At 46.6% G+C, this 21,251-nt stretch overlaps 1 protein-coding gene across 2 annotated transcripts in view; it reads right to left on the bottom strand.

Annotated features, from left to right (window-relative positions):
• Positions 1–11,565, bottom strand: part of Gpr160 (G protein-coupled receptor 160) — a 43,397-nt gene extending 31,832 nt beyond the window's left edge. Inside the window, exon 1 of one of the 2 annotated variants that reach the window (XM_032898561.1) lies at positions 11,462–11,565. The gene's annotated coding sequence lies outside the window, so the exon portion shown is untranslated. Of the gene's footprint in view, positions 1–11,265 lie in introns of both variants that reach the window. The other variant, XM_032898562.1, reaches the window with a different exon arrangement.
• Positions 11,566–21,251: the final 9,686 nt, after the last annotated feature.

Below are 21,251 nucleotides of genomic sequence, written 5' to 3'. Positions count from 1 at the left end.
GGCAGGGCTAGGATCAGGAGACCAGGATGCCCGTGGAGAGTGGCAGGGTAAGGGGAAAGAAGGGAAACCATTCAAGGCTTGGGAAGATAGGACCAGGTTTAGTTCTGTTAACTGAGGAGTAGGGTTTCTTCCTAGAACAGCTGGCTGGATGCAGGGCAAAGGCCAAGGCCTAGTGAGATGTGCTTCGTTGCTGGTGCTCTGGGCCTGACCCTGAGGCACAGCTGAGGTTCAGAACATGTCAGTTTTCCTTCCTCAGCATTTACTGACTGGGTCGGGACACCAGCTGTGAAAGGAAGGGCTCTCCTCTGCAGAGGGAACCAGCTGTTCCTCCATTCATACAATGCTGCTAGCCTCTGAGCTAGCAAGACCTTCAGACATGCGTAAGGAATGGGCACTCACACCACCATCTCTGATAAAGAAGATGGTCCCCAGTCTGTGTGCCCATTTCTAGGCTCACTTCTCACCAGAAACTCAGTTCACTCTCCTCTCTCCTCTCTCTTCTTACAGGCAGCAAAAGGCAACAGTGACAGATGCTGGCAAAGCCCATTACTGGATGTTCACAGACAGCCTTTTAAGAGGATAGAAAAATGTTTAATACTTAAAGTATAAATATTAGTTAATAATGTAATACTTTTCCAAGTTAAAAGTAAACCGCACAACTGCTCCAGAGTTCCAGACTGTGAGCGAGGACTTCTGGGAACAAGCTGTGTGAGAGCCTGTGGGACTGATGCAGTCAGCGCTGTGGGGATGTTGGACCGCTGGAGAGGCAGAACTAATTACAATGATGCTGGGCTACCTTTAACCCCTAAATAGCTGTTCCTCGTCTACCTCTGTGTCTGGTCACATCCTGTGACTAACAGAAAAGAAGACCTTGGAATGTGTGAACAGACCTGGGGTCCTCAGCAGTAAAGGACCTGACAGCAGATGCTGGCGCCCATAGCACAGTTCTCCCCGACTCGCTACAACCCTACCTGACAGAGCCACGGACGTATTTGGAAAGAACTGATTTATGGCTTCCTTTGCTCTGTTACTATAAAAGCCTCATAAAGCTGCTTCCCTACTAAAACACAGGATTTGTGATCCCAAACCATGGTCACTCATATCTGACTCCAGAATAAACTCTCTCTTGTTCTCTTTGAGGAGGGAGTTGTGTTTTCTCATTGTCAGGGGCAAGTTGGATGGGGTCCTCACTGTGCCTGTGTCGGGATTTCATAGAATGCTCTTGACCCTCGTGACACCTGTGAGGCATGTGTAGCCCCAGTTGGCACAGGAGTCATCAGAGATTCAGACAACTCAACCCCTAAGGCCCTGCCAGAGGCTCCTGTGCCCAGTTCTTTTTTTTTTTTTTTTTTCTATTTTTTTTTTTTTTATTAACTTGAGTATTTCTTATATACATTTCGAGTGTTATTCCCTTTCCCGGTTTCGGGCAAACATCCCCCCCCCCTCCCTTTCCTTATGGGTGTTCCCCCCCCCCTCCCCGATTGCCGCCCCCCCCCAACAGTCTAGTTCACTGGGGTTCAGTCTTAGCAGGACCCAGGGCTTCCCTTCCACTGGTGCTCTTACTAGGATATTCATTGCTACCTATGAGGTCAGAGTCCAGGGTCAGTCCATGTATAGTCTGTGGGTAGTGCTGGGCCCAGTTCTTATTCTTTATTGACAGCCTGTACTTCCACACAGGGGAGGTGGGGTGATTAGGGAGCATTTGCATCCTCATGAACACGTTTGTGGGTGAGGTTGGGGTGTTCCATGACTTTCACAGTCAGGGAGGATTTTCATTCCCAAGTGACAGAGCCAGGGCCTGAGTTCAGAGCCAAGGACACAGGTGCAATACTTTCACATTCAAAGCTGCCAACGCATGAAGCACACACACCATTTGTCAGAGAGGTCATGGGGCAGCACACAGAACCCCCTAAAGAGAGGTCAGAGCCGGAAAGCACTTTTAACTTTCGGTCTTCCTTCTAGCTTTATGGTGTGGACAAAGTCTACAAAAGTGTGGTGGTTTCAGTATGTGTGGCCCATGGGAAGTGGCACTATTAGGAGGTGTGACCTTACTGGAGGAGGTGTGACCTTGTTAGAAGTATGTCACTGGGTAGGTCCCCACACACCCTGTCCTCACTCTGGACTGTTCTGTCTTGCTTTTGCTTGCTCAAGCCAATGGTCAGTCCACCCTCTTTTACCTGGGCAATGAAATCATAACAGAACACACAGTCAAAACTTGAATTTTAGAATTCTAGAAAGGTCTACCAGCAGCCTGCTGGCCTGCCACTTACAAAACATCAGTGTCTATAAGCTGGGCTCATAGGGTCTGTAGGCTCATGTCTCTAGGTCTAAGAGAGACATTCCATTTGCAGCCCTTGCTTATGCATTAGGACACACCTACAGCATGTCTACTGGCAAAGTCCTCAAGGCAGCGCCTTGTCTCCCCCCAAACCACTCCACGGGCTCACATCTGCGGGTGCCCTGCCTGTGGACCCAAGGACGATGAGGAAGGAAACCATTTTCTCAACAGAACCTTAACTGTGAGGAAACTGCAGATACAGCAGAGATGAGAACATCAATCCTATGAGCCTTAACAGAAAGTTTCAAATTGAGGAAATTGAAGCATCTGGAAGACTGGGCTGTGGGCAAGTGCGTCAGTTCCCATTTAAGCTGAGCCTTCTGAGACGCCATGCCTAAGAGACTTGCAGTTAGCAGGAGTCACGGGGAACAGAAATAGGGAGAAGGCAAATCCTGGCAGCCCCTCAGCACATCTGGGATTTAGCTCAGGGTGATTTCGGAACCTAGACTCAGGCTGCATCTCCCAAGGCACACAAGCCCTACCTTCTAACTTACAAGGAAGTTCTGATGACCCACTCTGGGCACTCCATTCCCATGAGGCTTCCAACACTGATGTCACCTCTGCAAAACTAAAACCAGAAAAGCACGGAGTATGAGGAAATGGCCACTGTTCTAGTTAGGGCTCTCAATGGGATAAACACCATGGCCAAAGCAACCTGGGGAGGAAAGGGTTGATTCCAGTTCAGGGCTTGTAGTCCATCATCCAGGGAAATCAGGCAGGAAGTAAAGCAAAGACCATGGAGGAATGCTTCTTACTGGCTTGCTCAGTTTGCTCTCTTATACACACTAGGACCAATGACCCAGAGCTGGCACCACCCGCAATAAGCTGGGCCCTCCCACCTCTGTCTTTCCCACAGACCAATCCAGTATGGGCATTGTTTTTTGTTTTTCAAGTAAGGCTTCTTCTTTCTAAATGATTTGAGCTTCCAACAAGTTGACATAAAGCCAGCCAGTACAGCAGCCTAACATGTTCTCTTGACACAAGCACCTGTAGTATAGAGTTCAAGCCTTTTCACATTCTCAGAGGGCAAGAGCCTCTGAACTTGTCTTTGGTTGGCCCTTTAATTTTTTTTTCTGGTGCTTGAGGGCTAGGGAAACGGCTTAGTGGTTAAAGCACTTCCTGAGTGAGAAGCAGGACTTAAGTTTCAATCTCTAGAAGCCACATCAGTAACAGGTGGCATGACAGGCAGCCTGCAGCTCCAGTCTTACAGGGTGGGGACAGGGGATCCCTGGAGCAACCTGATTAGCTGAGTAGCCACACTGGGGAGTTCTGTGTTTGACTGAGATACCCTGACTAATAAATGAGGTGCAAGAATGATTGAGAATCAATCCTGACATCAGTCTGAGGCCTCCCCATGCATGCAAACATACATGCCCAGTTGTCATTCTATGGTGTGCCCCTACACATGTACACAGGCATATACATACATACATACACATATATACATATGCATACATACACACACATATACATATATATACACACATACATATATATGTATATATATTACATGTACATTCATGCAAACAAAAATAAAAACAATGTCTTACTGTGGAACCCAGGGCCTGGAGGATGTTAGGCAAATACTCTACCGCTGACTGTAGCCGCTGTATTTATTTGTTTGCTTGAGATAGGGTTTTGCTATATGGCCCAGGCTAGCCTTGAATTTGTTTATTCTTTTGCCTCAGCCTCCAGAGTTACCGAGACTCTAAGCATGTGCTCCACACTTGATCGGCTGTAATACCACCTCATTGTTACTTAGAATTACTTCATTTTGAGATGGAGGGCCTAGCCAACATCTTTCCACCTTAGCCTCCGGAGCTGCCATCTCTTGGGTCCAAACCTGACTGGTCAGTGCAAGCTCAGTTTTCCTGTTTAACTCTGAGCTGGTCGAATAAGACATTTTGTTGGTTGGATATGATTCATGTGCCCAGTGTGTCACCATGGAAGTGTGGTGAGTTTGTACTCTCAACCTAGCACCTAGATTGCAGCTGGTGCATGATGAGAATTGTGGGATACTGGGTGACACTGAAGATAGCCTGGGAAGTGTGGACCTCACTTCTCTCAGAGAGAAGTGCCACTCTCAGCATTACTGTGACAGGTAGTTAGATTCTATGTTTGATAAAAGGCACCAAGACTTGCAGAGTAACTAAATGCAGGCTGAAAGCCAAGCACCAGGCCTCCTCTGCTTCGGCTCGGATACCCCGTACTCTGCACATGCATGTTACTTACTCCAGGAGCAGCTGTTTATCTAACCTAGTTCATTCCCTTCAGGACAGAAGACACCCAGGAACAGGGAAGCGTCCTCACACAACAGACTACCCTCAGCTAAAAGCAATGTCTCTTTAGAGGGAGGCTCCTCTGAGATCACAAGTAATCACCCTGCAGGAACCAGACTGCTCCCCTAAAATGACAAGAGTGACAGCAAGTTCTTTGGACCACATTGCAGAACAAGATGAGACACTGGTCAGCCAGACCACACCTTGATCAGGACAATGCATTCACATCTCTTACCCTTACCCCAGTTCCTTCTCCATTTAAACCTAAAGTTCATGGTTCCCTGAAGATGAACTTGGGGCTGCTGGACCCCTTTGTCCCTTTTCCCAAAATGGTGACTGAATCCCCCTTTTCCGTTGTTTTATCATTGCTTGCTTTTTTATAATTGTAACATTGGAATGTGTAGGGGGTGGAGGGGGGTTAAACCTAACTGCTGAGCTCGGGCTTCTGCCCTGAAACTCTAGTCACACTACTCTACCTGCTACAGGCCATAAAGCTAACTAGTAAGCCTTCCAAGCACGATTCCCTTCTGCAAAATGGGCTGTAATACCCTGTGTACGACAGATTTGTGAGAGGCATGGTTGGGTGGATCGGTGGGTAAACATGAGGAAGCAAGTTCAGATCCCCAGAGCACCTATAAAAAAGCCAGGTGTGGTTGGGTGCGACTCTAACCCTAACACTGAAGCTGGGGCGGAAAGGGGTCGATCCTGGGACTTTCTACTTTGCTGGCCTAGTTGAAATGGTGAGTGTCAAGTTCAGTAAGATCATCTTTCAAAAACCAAGCTAGAGAGAGACGGAGGAAGAGGCCTGACATCAACCTCTGGCCTCTAGAGACACGAACAGCTGAGCACACCATTGTATATACACATAATCACCCCACTGCTCCCCAAGACAACATAGGTGAAGCCAGGCAAGATGACCATGCCTGCAACCCCAGCGCTCAGCAGGCTGAGGAACGGGGTTTACACACAGCTCCAGGTTAGCCTGGGATACACACTGAGGCCCTGGGCTACAGAGCGAAACTCTCTCTCAAAAGTTAAAAAAAAGTGTACAATAAATAAAAAGAATAGCATGGACTCTTAGTTAAAGTTTTCTTCTTCTAATGACTTGAGAGGTTGAGAATGCAGCCTTGCCTACCATGCAGTAAACCATGGGTTAATATCCAGAGCCAGATAAAACCTGAAAGTGGGAATCGCAGCAGGAGGCAAGTATGGCAGGCCTCCAAAGTCATCTCAGGTACATGCAGAGTTTGAGCCTAGCCTGGCTTCCATGGACCCTTTATTAGAAAAATAACAGCAACAAAGAGGGCTGCGGAGAGGCCCAGAGATCTAAAGCACTTGCTGTTCTTCTAGAGGACCCAAGTTTGATTCCCAGCATCCTTGTTATGTAGCTCACAAGCATCTATAGTTCCAGCTCCCGGAGATCCAATACCCTCTCTGGCCACTCTGGCATCCCCCTCCCCCGCCAACAAATACACAGAAATGCACAAATGCATAAATACAAATAAATCTTTTAAAAAAGAAAAAAATGACTTGAAGCTAACTTTTGGCTCTCTTAGATGTCAATGTCACCCTTAGCTGAAAGCCAAAATACCCCTCTACTGCACTCTCAGGAGGGGTGACGTGGGTCAGATGAGACTTATGTATTGAAACACAGAAATGTTGCATGCGGCTGACTGGAATGCCATACCTCTCCTCTCAGTTCTAGGCTAACAAGGGAGCAATCTGCCTTTCTACTGTTTTTATCCCCTTTAGCCACACAAATTAGGGTAAAGATGGTGTCATATTTGTGGTAATTCCTTATAATGGCTTTTAGCAGTATTCTCCATCAGAAAAGAGGAAGCATCAGGCCACTCCCTGGTCACTTAGAGACTTGGCAACTTTCTCTACTTCTTATTTTTAGAGGATTAGGGAGAAAACTGACTTGGAATAGCGATGTAAGTGATTCCATGCTAGGGAGACTCTTGTGTCTCCAGGTTATCAGACTGCTGTCACCTTTTCTTTTAAAACGTTACCTGTTTAACAAGCTTTAAGGATCCTAAGCTTGATGATCTCCAAGGAGAAGATACAAAAGGCCATCCTGAACTGGCCAATGGTGTTCCATAGATCCCCAAACCTTCCAGGCTATTGGCAATGCAACTGGTGACTCTTCAGAAATTGACCCAAGACCCTATTGCTGAAAACACTGCATGCTAAGCCATGAAACATGGGGAAATCCAACTGGTACTCAACTGGGAACTGCACCCCAACTGACTGGCTTTCATACAGCTACAGAGTACTATGCATACTACCAGAGGTTCAAATCATCCAACTATGAGCCCTAAAAACTACAATCATAAGTTGTCCGACAGGATATTCCACCGGTTAGCACAGATTCTGGGAGTGACCAACTACTCACTGTCTGAGTGTATCTAAGGCTCACTCTGTGAGATGGACCACAGAGCTGGCACTGCTAACTGGGCCCAGACCTGTGACTTGGTAGGTCCCAGAGGAGAACCTGATACTATTATTCTGCCAAATAGATAGAGTGTTAAAACAACTCCTAGTTAACTTATGGCTATTCCCACAGATTAGTACATCTCTCATCCCTTCAGAGAACCAATAAATGGCAATTAACGCAGAGATCCTCAACTGGTTAACATGCAGAGAAGAAGATACTGTCAAGTGCTCAACTATAAATGAGATATTTATATCAAACTCAATGACCAGGGATCTTCAAAGAAGAAGGGACAGAGAGAAAAGTGGTGGATAACTTGAGAGACACAGTGTTTTCAAGATCCAGCAGGGCAGTAACACATGACTCATAGCATTTGTGACAACATGCGCAAGATTACACAAGCTCAAGCCAGAAAAACTGCCTGCATGGAGGAGGGAGGGCAGAGCATAAAACCCCACTACCAGTGACAGCCACTAGGATTTGGTAGCTGCTGGGAGAGGGAGAGATGGCTTTTTTAAGTTGTGTGACTCTCGGTAGGTCAACCACATTACAGGGCAGGGCCCATACCCAAGAGTAATTGGATAAATAAATTGGACTTGATAGGGGGATGGGGAGGAAGTGAAGGAAGAGGGAGGAGGAAGAGGAGGCAGAGGGGGAGGACAAAGAGAAGAAAGAAGGAAGAAGGGGGAGAGGAGGAAGAGGAAGAAAAGGAGGAAAAAGAAGGGGAGAAAAAGGAGGAGGAAAAGAATGAAGTAGAGGAAGAGGAAGAGGAGGAGGAGGAGAAGAAGAAGAACAACAACAACAACAACTAGAAGTTGGGTGGGTAGGAAGATAAAGGTGAAGGGGGGGGCAAGGGTGGATGGGGTCAAAATATATGAAATTCTCCAAGAATAAACATTTTTATAATGTGGGTGTTTGTGTAGGAGTTAATTCACTTAGCAAACTGCTTTACAGATGTATCTATGTTATGTACGTCACTTAGTACTACATATCGGTATCTGCCTTTGCATGAATATAATTTGTCAATCCATTCACCCACTGATAGAGAACTGTGATCCTTCAAGGTTGGGGATAGTTTCAAATAAACTGTCTTAAGCAGTTGTGTACATTTAAAAAAAAAATCTACTCTGTATCTATCAAAGAAATAGGCCCACAAAGAATGCTGACAGGCCTGAAATGGGTAAAGATGCTACCTCAGCAAACCACTGGCAGTCTTTCTTTAAAACAGATGGATCCTTTAAGTGCCCACTCTCTCAGCCAGGTAACAGAGGACAGAGACATTGAGGTAACCTGTAGCCCAGGTCTCCTTTACCTACGGAAAATAATCAGGTAGCTTATAGTTAATGTCCACATGTTCTAGCCTTTATATCCTAACCCTCCATAAACTGGGAGATGGCCACAACAGTGGAGGTGAAAAGGGAAACATACCTCCCACCTCATCTGACAAAACCGTAAAGGAACCTATCAATGCTTGCCTAATTTCTCAGAAGCTAAGGTAGTGGGCTTATGGATCTAAGCGCCTGGCAACCATCACGTATTTATTTTATTCATACAAAGAAAACTGAATCAGACACCAAACAATTTTACTGAGGTATCGTGGACCAAACTTCCAGAAGGGAAACAAAACACCCCACTATATATGTAAATGGTTTAATGGACTAGAACTCTGTGACTGCAGATGAATATGGTTTAATTGACTAGAACTCTGTGACTGGGGAACTAGAATGTTGTAGATCTAGAACCAAACCATTTTGTGCTATCTTTAGTTGGCTTAACAACCACTCATTGTCCTATTCTGTCTGACCCAACATCTTTGTGACTATCAAGTAAAGTTGTTTGGAATGTATTAACTCAGTAGGACCACTAGCTTCCACTACCCGAGTGTTAAGGACATATCAGACAGTATCCGAGGCCCACGGCAAGGCTTTTGCCTCTTTGCAGTGATAGCCTTCCTCATGTTTCCATCAATGTATAATTTAAATGGTTTATCTTATGACTTCTCTTGTCCTGTAAATATAAAAAATCATGATGAAACAATTTCCACATTAGAATGTGTTATTTGGGCCAACCTGAGTATCTGTTCCTAGGCCATGATTCATTTTGACTCAAGAATGAGCTGTCTCCTATTTCCCTTCGAGGTGATTCTTCTAATACTTCACCAATCCGTTGTCACAGGCAGGGTGTTAGGCGGTGTCTTTCTTTAATGCAAAGGAGTCTGCATTCCCTTCTTTGTTTACCAAACTTCAGCCCTTCCCTCTTGGGATCCTACCCTTTCACAATCTGACGGGCAGACACGGTTGAACACATTAAGAATTACGGTATAGTCTAAGTGGTGAATAAAGCTACAGGAGACTCTCACTCTTCCTTCCGCTCTTCCACTCTTCCTCTGTCTCTCTCTCTCTCTCTTCCTCTCTTCCTCTCCTGGCTTGACACGATAAAAAAAAAAAAAAAAAGAATTACAGTATAGAACCCAGGGAAAAAGAACTAAGCTAGATGAACACAAACACCTCTCCACACAGATAAGAAGAGCAGCATGGCATGGGCCATGTAACACTGAAGGAGTCAGCTCTTGGCTGGATATTTGTTTCATGATCCTGGAAGTGGAGTAAATATGGAAAACAATACAGATCTTTTTCAAGGATTAAGTACATCCCCGCTCATCTTATGCTATCTCCATCGTTGAATAAACTCTTGACATGCAGAATATCACAGAAGTGCATGTGATGATATAAGCAGACCACATGGATGTTCACTACTCTGGTCTCTTTTGGGGAACCGAGGGGTCCTGGACACCCAACCCAGGCCCTGGAGCATGCCAGGCAAATGCTCTGCCGCTGAGCCACACCGGAAGCCTGGGTCTGTTTTTCTGCTGAGTGTAACTTAGAAGGGATTTGTGCCATTGGAAAAAATGCTAGCACATTTGATACAAAACTGCCTGACTGGAGGCAGCCTAGCCCCTTCATGGTGTGTGTGTGTATGTGTATGTGTGTGTGTGTGTGTGTGTGTGTGTGTGCGCGCGAGTGTAAAGCTGAGCCAGCATCTACCTGCATCAACTTGATCTACTTAACATAACACTGTGCCTTCATGTGTGTGTGTGTGTGTGTGTGTGTGTGTGAGAGAGAGAGAGAGAGAGAGATCTTTTCAATCAGTCTGATGAGGCAATATTCACATCTAATTTATAAAAAATAATTATATATGGTAGTCTCTGAAGCTAGAATCACCTGTGGTGACTTGCCTTCTGAGGGGAAAGATAGTGTTGTGACTTTTAAAGGGAAATGTCAAACAAATGCAAAAATAGAGTAAGGACTTGGATGCTTAACATCCTTCTTTGGCTGTCAATCTCTCATGGCCCAGTGTACTCCAGCAGCCCCAAAATGAAACAATCCTCAATTTATATTTCAACTTCAGTCAGTAATTCTAAAAAGATCAGTTTTTAAATAACGTAATTGTGGAGCTAGCCAAGATGGCTCAGGGACTAAGGGCTCTTGTCATAAGCCAGAACACCTGAGATGCAACCACTAACACCCAAGACTATTCCCGAAAGTTGTCCTCTTTAACATGTGTGCACACAGGAAGACAGAGCACAGACATACAGACAGAGATGTTTTAAAATGGTAAAATACAATTATAATACCCTTTCAAAAACTAAAAGTATACCCTCAGATTCCAGAACATTCCAAAACCAGGGCACAGTCAAGTTCCACAAGTTTTGCTCTGTTAGGGCTCTGTTTTACCTGAAATTATCATAGGCGCCTACCCCTGTCAACTTTAAGAACTTGAGTCAAAAGGAAACGCTAGGTATAGGCTGTGCCAAGGTGTGCTTGTATACATTTATAAATATAAAGCACCATTTTTCGCGTGTCCTTTGTCACCGTAGGTAAGATCTATCTCTGGGATCTGAGAACAATGCCCTAATCAGATCATTTGCAAAAATTAGGGACGAAGCGGGCGTATTTCCTTCTCCTTCCTTGTAGACAGGTGGGTGTGGTAGCCTCTGCAAGGGAACAGGGACATGGAGGAAGGTTGCCACTGTTTGGCCACCACTGCAGAACGTGGGAAGTTGCTTCAGCCTGGCTCCCCAGGGCGGGTCCCGAGCCAGCTGCCGAGTTCCAGTACCAACCGCCCTGCAGAACAACTGTGACCCGGGGCTCCCTGACCGGGTTTAACGGCTCGGCATGTGCCGGGAAAGTCAGCGAGGAACGCCACACACCCACCTCACGCCTCTGCCTGCTGCAGAAGCAGGCTCGGAACCGCCTCGTGGGGACCCAGCACCCGTGGGACACTGCCCCTCGTCCGCCACAGACGTCCGCAGAGCTTCGCGCTCCGCTCCGCAGCGTCACCCTGCGTCCTAGGAAGGGAAGCCTCGTCGTGACGCGACAAACCAGTAGCCTCCACAAGTCGTGCGCTCACCTCCGCTAGCACTCGTCAGCCCCCGCGAAGCACGAGTGGTTTGAAGCCACCAACCTCCGTGACTGACTGAGGGGCGGAGCCGCGCGTCGCTCACCTCCGCTCGCCCCGCCCACCTCCGCTCCGCCCGCCCCAGGTGAGCCTCCTCAAGGGGGCGGGGCGAGGGGCGGGGCCACGCGAGGCTCACCTCCGCTTTCCCCGCCCGCCCCGCCTCCTGTCCGTGGTTACCGCCAGAATAATTTGGATACTCTTTTTGCTCTTAGCCTAGCCGGGCCCTGAGTGCTCTAGGTAAGGTTCGTGAGTCACCGTGGTCACTCTTCTGGCTCATACTGGAAAAAACGAAACAAAACAAGCTCTAGTTTCCAATAGCTTGCAAGTGCGCACTCCCGAGCTGACTGTGTAGGACGCCCCCTGTGGGTTGGGCGACCAGAGGCGACCCAGTTGACCAATTGAGTAGGCAGAAGACTGCCTAGCCTAAGATGCACCCAACATGCTGTTGCTCTGTTTCTCAAGTTTAACTTTTGGCAATTGTCTGCAAATGAATATGTTCCCGAGGCTACAAAACTCGAGCCACTAAGCAGCTGCCTTGGTGCACCATAAATTCTGATTTTTCAAAATCAAGACCTGCAATAACATACATTGAAATTCTTTCTCTGCCGGCCAGTGTTAATTCAGCAATATTTGTTGAGAACCTATGGGTTGTTAGTCATTTAAACATTTAGCACAGGGCACGCTCGCTTGCCTCCCACTGCTCTCCAAGCGGATCCATGAGTAGAATTGTAGTCTGGGCCTTTCCACCTCCCGGTGGGGCTGAACTGACCTTGCCAGGACCTCAGAAATGGCCTGACAGGGTAGTAAAGGCCACTTGGGTGTTAAGTGGGCTGTAAGGGGAATTAGGGTGTGCCCACCTCCCAGTTCAGAGGAAACACCCTAGAAGAAAGAAGAGATGATGAAATCAAGGGAGGCTGTGAGGTGTTTCAGCCCAGAGCTCCCCTGGGGGCAGAGACGGAAGAGTGCCAGAAATGGCTGAGTGATCCCTTCTGTGGAGAGGGAGGGAGAACAGTAGGTGTGCAGTTCATGGACCTAAGAAAAACAGCAGCCACCATCTGTGGAGTGTGCACATCAGACAAAGCCAGCCATACATCTCTTTAACTGTATTCCAACCTTGCACACTAGGCTTAGCAGAGCAGACAATGCAATCCATCTGTAGAGTGGTACCTTGCTAGCAGGGGACTAGAAGAGTCGCTCCTAGGAGCCGGCCTACACTCTCCCAGTGCCTTTCTCAATGGTCCAGGAGGCCGAGCTGGTCTTCACATGCTCCTAGCATTCCCAAGTACCTCCGCATGCCCGTTCTCTCCCTCCATCCCCAAATATATTATTGTTATTAATAGCTGTCCTTAGACCTTTCCCATTTAGAAGTTAGGATGACTACATACCAGATTCCTTCTGTATTTGGGCAGACTCGTTGCTTCCCAGTTTCTCCTCTTCTGTAAAAATGGAACTGAAGGGGAGCCCACAGCCTCTTCTGCCTCCCTTTTGACAAAATTCAGGCAGACAAGTGCTGTGATGGTTAAGCTGACCTCCAACTGGATTGGTTTGGAACTACTGTGGGAGCATAGCTCTGGGTGTATCTGGGAGGCCATTTTCTGAGAAGCTCCATGGAGGTGGGAAGACCCACCCTGAACGTAGTAGCACCATCCTTGTGGACTGGGGTCTCAGATTGAGTGAAAGGGAGAAGCTGAGCTGGGTTTTCCTCTCCCTGTTACCTGACTATAGCTGACATCTCTGCTGCCGCCCTCCTCAGCAGCCATGACGCACTCCTGAACTGTGAGCCAAGGGGGCCCTTCCTGCCTGAAGCTGCTTTGGGGAGGTGCTTTGTCACAGGAACCAAGAAATGAACTGAGGTAGGAGCCCAGGCCTCCCAGAAGCCTGCATCAGAGGTCTTGGTCCCAACTGCCTTGCCTCTAAATTGTCAGACATCTACAAGAGACATACGCTGTCTCAATAATTCCCCACCTTAATTTCTTGGAAAGAGCTACTCTCCTACAGGAAGGTAATTTACCAAGCTGAAGTGTCGCAGACGTCATTGCTGGGGAGAGCACAGTCCATGTGATTCTGGCCCAGGGATGCTGAAGGAAGCCTGGTTTTCTTGACGAGGACCTCCTCTTCTCTCCTCCAGTTTCCTTCTTGCTGTGAGCTGGGGGTGAAACAGTAACTTTAGACCAAGAGCGACACTCCACAGAAAAGGGACTTTGCCCGCCCTAACATGTTATGTTCAGACTCCTCCTTACAGGAAAAAAAAATTCCTTCTTTGCTTAACTCATGGTCTGAATAGTTCCATGCCATTGAACACCATAGCAGCAGATATGCTGTTCTTTCAGAAGACGAGGCTAAAAATTATTCTAGGTGCCTTACTTTAAAGGGTGTCATTGCAGGGAGAGGGGTTTTCCCAAGCATCAGAAATGACAGGTTTTGAGTTTCATCTTAGCTAGTTATGTTAGCCAGTGTTCTCACATACGTTTGTGAATTTAAGCTTTGTAAGTCAAAAGCTATCATAAAAAAAGGCCCATGATGCATAGTGTGTGGCATATAAAAAGTGATTTATCATCAATATGGGCATCTAGTTTCCACCCTCTACCAAAGTTTCCTCTAGCAGAACTCAACTTCACATATTTTTATAAACTGGAGACAGGACTCATTCCAAGATATGGTTGAGGGGAAGGTTTTTTTTTTTTTTTCTTTTTTCTTTTTTTCAGAGCTGGGGACCGAACCCAGGGCCTTGGGCTTGCTAGGCAAGCGCTCTACCACTGAGCTAAATCCCCAACCCCGAGGGGAAGGTTTTTATTGTAGGTATGAAGGAGAGAACATCCAGAACCATCTGGAAGAATCCAGAGCGGAGAGAGAAAGCAGTACACTGACTTTGGACATGCTCAGGCTAGGCCTTGCAAGAAAGGAGCTGGCAAGAAGAGGGGAGGGGTAGGAAAGTGGAGGAGACAAAGAGAGGGCCAAGAGAGGGGCAAAGGAGCTCAACGATAGCAGGAATGGCAGAGTTATGAGGAGAAATGAGTAGCTGGGGGCGGGGCAAGATCCTGTGGCGGTAAAGCGTGCATGGTACAGGAGCAGGTAGGAAGAGCTAGGATGCTAGCATAGGCTCTGAAATGTGTAACAGGTACCTGTGATCCTGAGGGAGCCTGGAGGCCAGCACGTGCTTTGGTGCTGATAGGAGCACAGACGGGCACCTGTCCCTCTGCCAGTGATCAGGAAAGTGGCTCCTTTGTTAGAGAGGAACAAGCTTTACAAGTTCTGATGGAATGCTGGCTTCTGTCTAATCACCAGAATGTGGGAGGGTGGACTCTCCTTTGGACCTGACAATATTCATTTTCCAGTTTCATTCCTTAGACAACTGCTTATTCAGATTCTAAATGTTTTTGCAACAGCAAGTTTCATTGTACAGTCCCAGTACCTTTTATTTATGTGTCTGTCTGTGTCTGTGTCTGTGTCTGTGTCTGTGTCTGTGTCTGTGACTATGTTCTCTGTGTCTGTGTCGTCTGTGTCTGTCTATGTTTGTGTCTGCCTCATGCGTGGGTGCCTGTGGAAACCAGAAGAAGGCATCTGATTCTCTGGAGCAGTGGTTACAAGCAATTGTGAGCTTCCGATGTGGGTGGCAGATCCACTGGAAGAGCAGCAAGTGCTCTTAACTACTGAGCCATCTGTCTAGCCCTTGCCTAGCGTCTTGCCTTGGGCAGGGTAAGTAGCGCTGTGACGAAACACGGTGACCAAAGCAAGAGAGGGTTCATCTGGCTCACATTTCCATATCACTGTTCATAATCAAAGGAAGTCAGGGTAGGTACTCAAGCAGGGCAGGAACTGATGCGGAGGCCATGGAGGGGTGCTGCTTACTGGTGTGACTGCCATAGCTTGCTCTGCCTGCTCTCTTGTGGAACCTAGGGCCATCAGCCCAGGGATGGCACCACTTCCAGTGGACTGGGCTCTCCACCACCAATCACTATTTAGAAAATGTCCTACAGGCTTGACAACAGCCTGATCTTTCATAGAAGCATTTCTCAATGGAGGCTCCCTCCTCTGATGACTCTAACTTGTGTCAAACTGACATAAAACTAACCGGGACACATCTTATTTCTTCATTTCCTAGACTCTCTACCAAAAACATGCTGTAGTTTGGTCAGCCATGAATCATTACTGGTTTAACAGGCAAACTGCAAAATGTCTATTCGACATTTTTTTTTTTTTGTGTGTGTGTGTGTGTGTGTGTGTGTGTGTGTGTGTGTGTGTCCTGGCACCCACGCAGGCACATATGGAGGCCAGAGGTGGATGGTATGGTGGAGTCTTACTCTGTCGTTCTCTGCTATGCTGGAGCTTGCCACTTTGTTTATTTTTCAGCTAAACCAATAGTGAATGAGCCCCAGAGCTGGAGATTCAGGGTGAGCATCCTTGCCTGGCTTTTGTTTGAGTGCTGGGATCTGAACTCAGCTCCTTATGTGTGTAACAAGCACTGCTACTTACTAAGCCATCTTCACAGCCACTGTAGCTCTCTCTCCCTCTCTCTCTCTCCTCCCTCCTCCCCTCCCTCCCTCCCTCCTCCCCTCCCTCCTTTTCTTCCTTTTTTTTCTTTTTGGTTTGCTTTTCATTGTTTTTTGTTTTGTTTTATTTTGTTGTTATTGTTGTTTTTGGTTTGTTTGTTTGTTCATTTTTGAGGCAGGGTTTCCCTGTCTAGTCCTGGCTATCCTGGAACTCACTCTGTAGACCAGGCTGGCCTTCACCTCAGAGCTCAACCCACCTCTGCCTCCTGAGTGCTGGGATTATAGATGTTTGCCACCACCACCCAGCTGTAGCTCTTCCTTAAGTCTGAACTCTAACATCATCAGTGTCTGTAGGTTTATATTTTAATTGCTAATGATATTTTAGTGGTCCATAATCATCTTTTTTTAAATTGAAGCTGAATAGCATTAAAATTTTATGTGATTGACTTCGCTTTCTTGCTGTTGTCATTGATGCTATTTATTTGTTCATTGAGCTTCAGCCCAGAGCCTGTTGAGCACCACTTGGCTTTTTGTTTTCCAGATTTATTTACTGTTGTTACATGAATGTTTTGCTACATTCATGTCTGTGTACTACATGCATGCATTGGACACAGAGGCCAGAAGAGAGCACAGATTTCCTTGAAGTCAGTTACAGATGGTTCTTAGCTTCTAGGGGGTGCTAGGAATTGAAGCTGGATCCTTGGGAAGAGCAGTCAGTGCCTTTAATCCCTCTCTCCACCCTTTTGGTTTGGCTTCCTAACTTAAAAAAATAACATGTGGGCCTGGGGATTTAGCTCAGTGGTAGAGCGCTTACCTAGGAAGCACAAGGCCCTGGGTTCGGCCCCCAGCTCCAAAAAAAAAAGAACCAAAAAAAAAAAAAAAAAAAGAAAAAGAAAAAAATAACATGTGCCTTTAATCAGTTAAGAAGTTAAGTAAACAATTAAAAAGTAAATAAATTATAGTTTATTTAGGCTCTGGAATTTTAGTTATATCTAGCTTGTCTTCATTATATCATTTGCCTGGAGAGCTAGAGAGATGGTCCATTGGTTAAGAGCACTGGCTGCTCTTCCAGAGGACCCAGGTTCAATTACCAGCAACAACATGGTGGCTAACAACCATTCATAATTCCAGTTTCATGGGATTCAACATCCTCTTCTGACCTCCACTGCACCAGGCATGCATGTGGTGCATAGACACACATGTGAGCACAGCACTCATAAATAAACCTGAAAACAAAAACAAATTAACCTTGAATCTCTGTTCCTACACTCTGCCTGTTGTCTGATTTGACCCCTCTTCCATGATATAGCTCTCTCCAGGTCAAAGCTCTTGACTATACCTTGACTGGATTATAAAAAAAACCCTCCTGATGGCTTCTGTATTTGTCCCCTCTCCACAACCTTCAATCTCTTTGCAATGTAGTTTCTGCAATAGTCATGACCATGTAAATAGGTGACACTCTTCTCCTCTCAAAACTTTCCAATAGCTTCCTATTACAGTAAAATTGAGGCTCTCAGAAAGGGCAGAAAGGATGAAATGAATGGCCTCCACCCTGGATTCTCAGGCAGGGAAGGGGATAGGAATGGATGGGATGTGTGGCTCTGATGCCAACTTACTTCCCAGGTGACATACCTTGGCACTTGGCTCATAGACAGGGTCTCAGTAGGGTAATGCAGTATCTGTGAAAGGGGAGGAGAAGGCTACTTCAGATACGGTGGCCCCAGCAGAAGCTAGATTCTAGCTTCACATCCTTGCAGTGCTCTGCTTGCTCGATCCCTGTAGACCGCCGGTGAGGCAGAACATTTCAGTGCAAGCGCAAGATGGTACAAACGCAAAGTCACTTGCTTCACGGTGGCTAGGAAGCAGAAAGAGAGAGACAGGAGGGAGGGGCTGCAGACAAAATATAATCTCCAAAGGTGTTCCCCATTTCCTAAAGTTTCTGCTGTCTCCTAAAATCGCACCTACCAGCGACTAAGTGTTCAACACACAACAAGCCTATGGGGAAATTTTATGTTCAAATACCTAGAAGTCCTCCATCTGCCATCAGAGTCCCTTGCTTCAGATTCTAGATGTCTTAGAAAGAGTTACTTGGGCTGGAGAGATGGCTCAGCAGTTAAGAGCACTGACTGCTCTTCCAGAGGTGGTGAGTTCAATTCCCAGCAACCACATGGTGGCTCACAACCATCTGTAATGAGATCTGGTGCCCTCTTCTGGCCTGCAGTCATATATGCAGGCAGAATGCTGTATATAAAATAAATAAATAAATCTTTTTTTTTTAAAAAAAGAGTTACTTAATTTGTAAAAAAAAAAAAAAAGTATTAATTGAGACTTTCACACATATGCAATATATTTTTACCTTATTTTAATACCATGGCAGTTCTCTAATGTATTTCATGGGGATAATAAGGTATATCTCAAAAGTTAGTATAAGAATTAAATGAAATAGGTATGGAAAATGCTTTAGGTCTAGTTAAATATTAGATGCCCTGGTTTATTTGCTTCCATACCAAACTCTTTATTTATCCTTTGTGACTTGCTACTCCAGAGATACTTTGGCTAATTAAGCATGCTGTCTTCTACACATAATGTGGCCAGTTTTCGACTAGGAAACTATCATTTCTTCTAGAGTCAACTCTTTTTTTACAAAAATTTATTCATTTATTTTTTAATCCTTTTTTACAGTCCAGATTTCACACACACACACACACACACACACACACACACACACACACACACACACACACTGTCTGCCCCTCACGGCTCCCCTTCCCATAATTCCTCCCACCCGTCTTCAAGAGGATGTCCCCACCCCCTAACCCCCACCCTACCAGGCCTCTCCAATCCCTGGGGCCTCAAGTCTCTTGAGGGTTAGGGGCATCTTCTCTGACTGAATCCAGACCCGGCAGTCCTCTGCTGTATATGTGTTGGAGGCCTTATATCAGCTGGTGTATGCTGCCTGGTTGGTGGCTTAGTGTCTGAGAGCTACTGCAGGGGGAAGGGGGGATCAGTTGAGACTGCTGGTCTTCCCATGGGGCAGCCTTCCTCCTCAGCTTCTTCCAACTTTTCCCCAGTTCAACCACACGGGTCCCCGGTTTCCATCCATTGGTTGGGTGCTAGTATCTGCATCTGACAGCCATGCTCCTGTCTGCAAGCACACCACAGCCTCAGTAACAGCGTCAGGGCCCCAGGCCTCCCCTCGAGCTGGATCCTAATTTGGGCCTGTCACTGGACCTCTTTTAGACTCAACTCTTTAGTGCAAGGTATTCATTATTTACCTCTGAGTCTTCAAACTCCTAGCATAATTAATATGCAGCTCATTATCCATTTCCTTAAAGATGGGGTTGAGTCCTCAAATTCACGATCCCACAGCCTTGCAGCCTCAGCTCCAGGACTGGCGGCATTCTGCCAGTGTGCTTGGATCATCCTTTTCTAAGTCATAGTGACTATAATAGAATATACTTAAAACTAAAGGTCTGAGTATGGTTCCTGGGGTTATAGCAGGCTTAAGGAACTGCTCTGAGTATGCAGGTAACTTATACCGTGGGACGGTTGCTGCACTCCTGTTGGCTTGTCCCAGGAGCTTCTCAGCACGGATTTACAGAGTGGCTCCTATAAACCAGGTATGGAGGAGTGTGCTTTGTAAATTAACATAGGCCTGACTTCGGGGCTGACTTTTAACTGCAGGAATGCCTTGCATAACTGATTTAAATATTTTCTGTTAACACTTGTAGGAGAGTAAGCTGGACCTCTGAGGAGTAATAGGCACACCTCTGAGGAGACCCCTGGGCAATGACAGCGGCAGACATTAAACACAGCCGGCCGAGCACTGAAGCAGCCCAGCACCCTCTGGAGAGGGAACGAAAACGCGCTACGAAAGTCGAGACTCAGCTGTTAGCCCGGGGCCAGGGATCGGTCGCTGCAGAAGGCACAGGAACCAGCTGGTGCTGAGTCTTGTGAAACCTGGGGAAAATGGTTTCAATCCACGAAAAGAAGCCTCGCTCAGCCCCTAGACGCACTGATCCGTGGGATTTACTTCAAATCATCCAAAAAGAAAAACAGAAAAAAAGAAAAAATCAGATAAACCAAGAGGGTTCCGTGTGAAGCAGAATGGGCCATTCATTCCCAGACGGTTGTTGAAGCTGGGTTGTGGGTACACTCGAGTTCTTTATACTACTTCGTGAATAGGTTAAATTTTCACCAGAGTAAAATCAGGAAAACTTTCTGCTGAGGGAATCTTTGTGCAACATGTGGATTCTTTACCGGTCAATATCAAAGCCTACGGCCAATGAGCTGAGGCGGATTAGGATTTTAGGAGAGAGAGAGAGAGAGAGAGAGAGAGAGGAGAGAGAGAGAGAGAGAGAGAGAGAGAGAGAGAGAGAGAGATGGTGGGATAGAGCCAGGCATGGGGGAATTCACTGGAAATGCTGATGGAGACAGACTCATGACACTGAGGACCTGGTGACTAACCATGTGACACTCCTAGAATAGAACATACGGGATATTAAGTTACAAGCTAGTTGGGGAACAGGCTCATGTTTACAGCCCAGGCCTTTGTTCATAAGTCTCAGAGTGAGCATTTCTGAGAACAAACAGGACCGGTGGGAAAACACGAGGTTATAGACGGTATCAACTACTCCATTCCTCTAGCTTTGGTGAAGAGAAGAAACCATAGGAGGATTGGGCAGAGATGTGAGGAGCCCAGCCTTTGCTGTAAACCAGGTGAGAGACAAAGCAAGGCTCTGAAACCTAGTGCGCAGCTGCCAAGAGGACTTCACAGAAGCGCGTAGGTTCTAGAACACCGAGGTCTTGAATTGGTAAGACTCACCAGTTCAGTGTGAGGAAGACAAAGGTGCTGTCGGGAAATGTGTCCCGGTGAACTATCAAGGGAGAATCCCGAGAGAGTCTCAAAATATCCCGCTGTCTGGGCGGTGCAGGATAAGCCCAGCCCTGTTTGCAGCCTGAGGAGTTCTTTCCTGCCTACGGACCTGAGCTCAGGGAGAGCTGGATCCTTCACTATCCTGAACAGATAAGTTCAGAATTTCAATCAAACTGAAGCAAAGTTGGGGAGAGATAAGGAAAAGCACACATTTCAATTATCTTTTAACTCTTTTTTGAGACAGGGTTTCTCTTTGTAACAGCCTTGGGTGTCCTGGAACTCATGCTGTAGACCTGGGTGGTCTCAAACTCACAGAAATTCTCCTGCCTCTGCCTCCCGAGTGCTGAGAGTAGAGGCATGCACCACCAACGCCCAG

This window comes from Rattus rattus, chromosome 3 (assembly GCF_011064425.1).
Source record: "Rattus rattus isolate New Zealand chromosome 3, Rrattus_CSIRO_v1, whole genome shotgun sequence".
In the NCBI taxonomy this organism is placed as follows: Eukaryota; Metazoa; Chordata; class Mammalia; order Rodentia; family Muridae; genus Rattus; species Rattus rattus.
The sequence above is the reverse complement of the archived record's forward strand: the minus strand, read 5'-3'. Positions and strand labels throughout refer to the sequence as shown.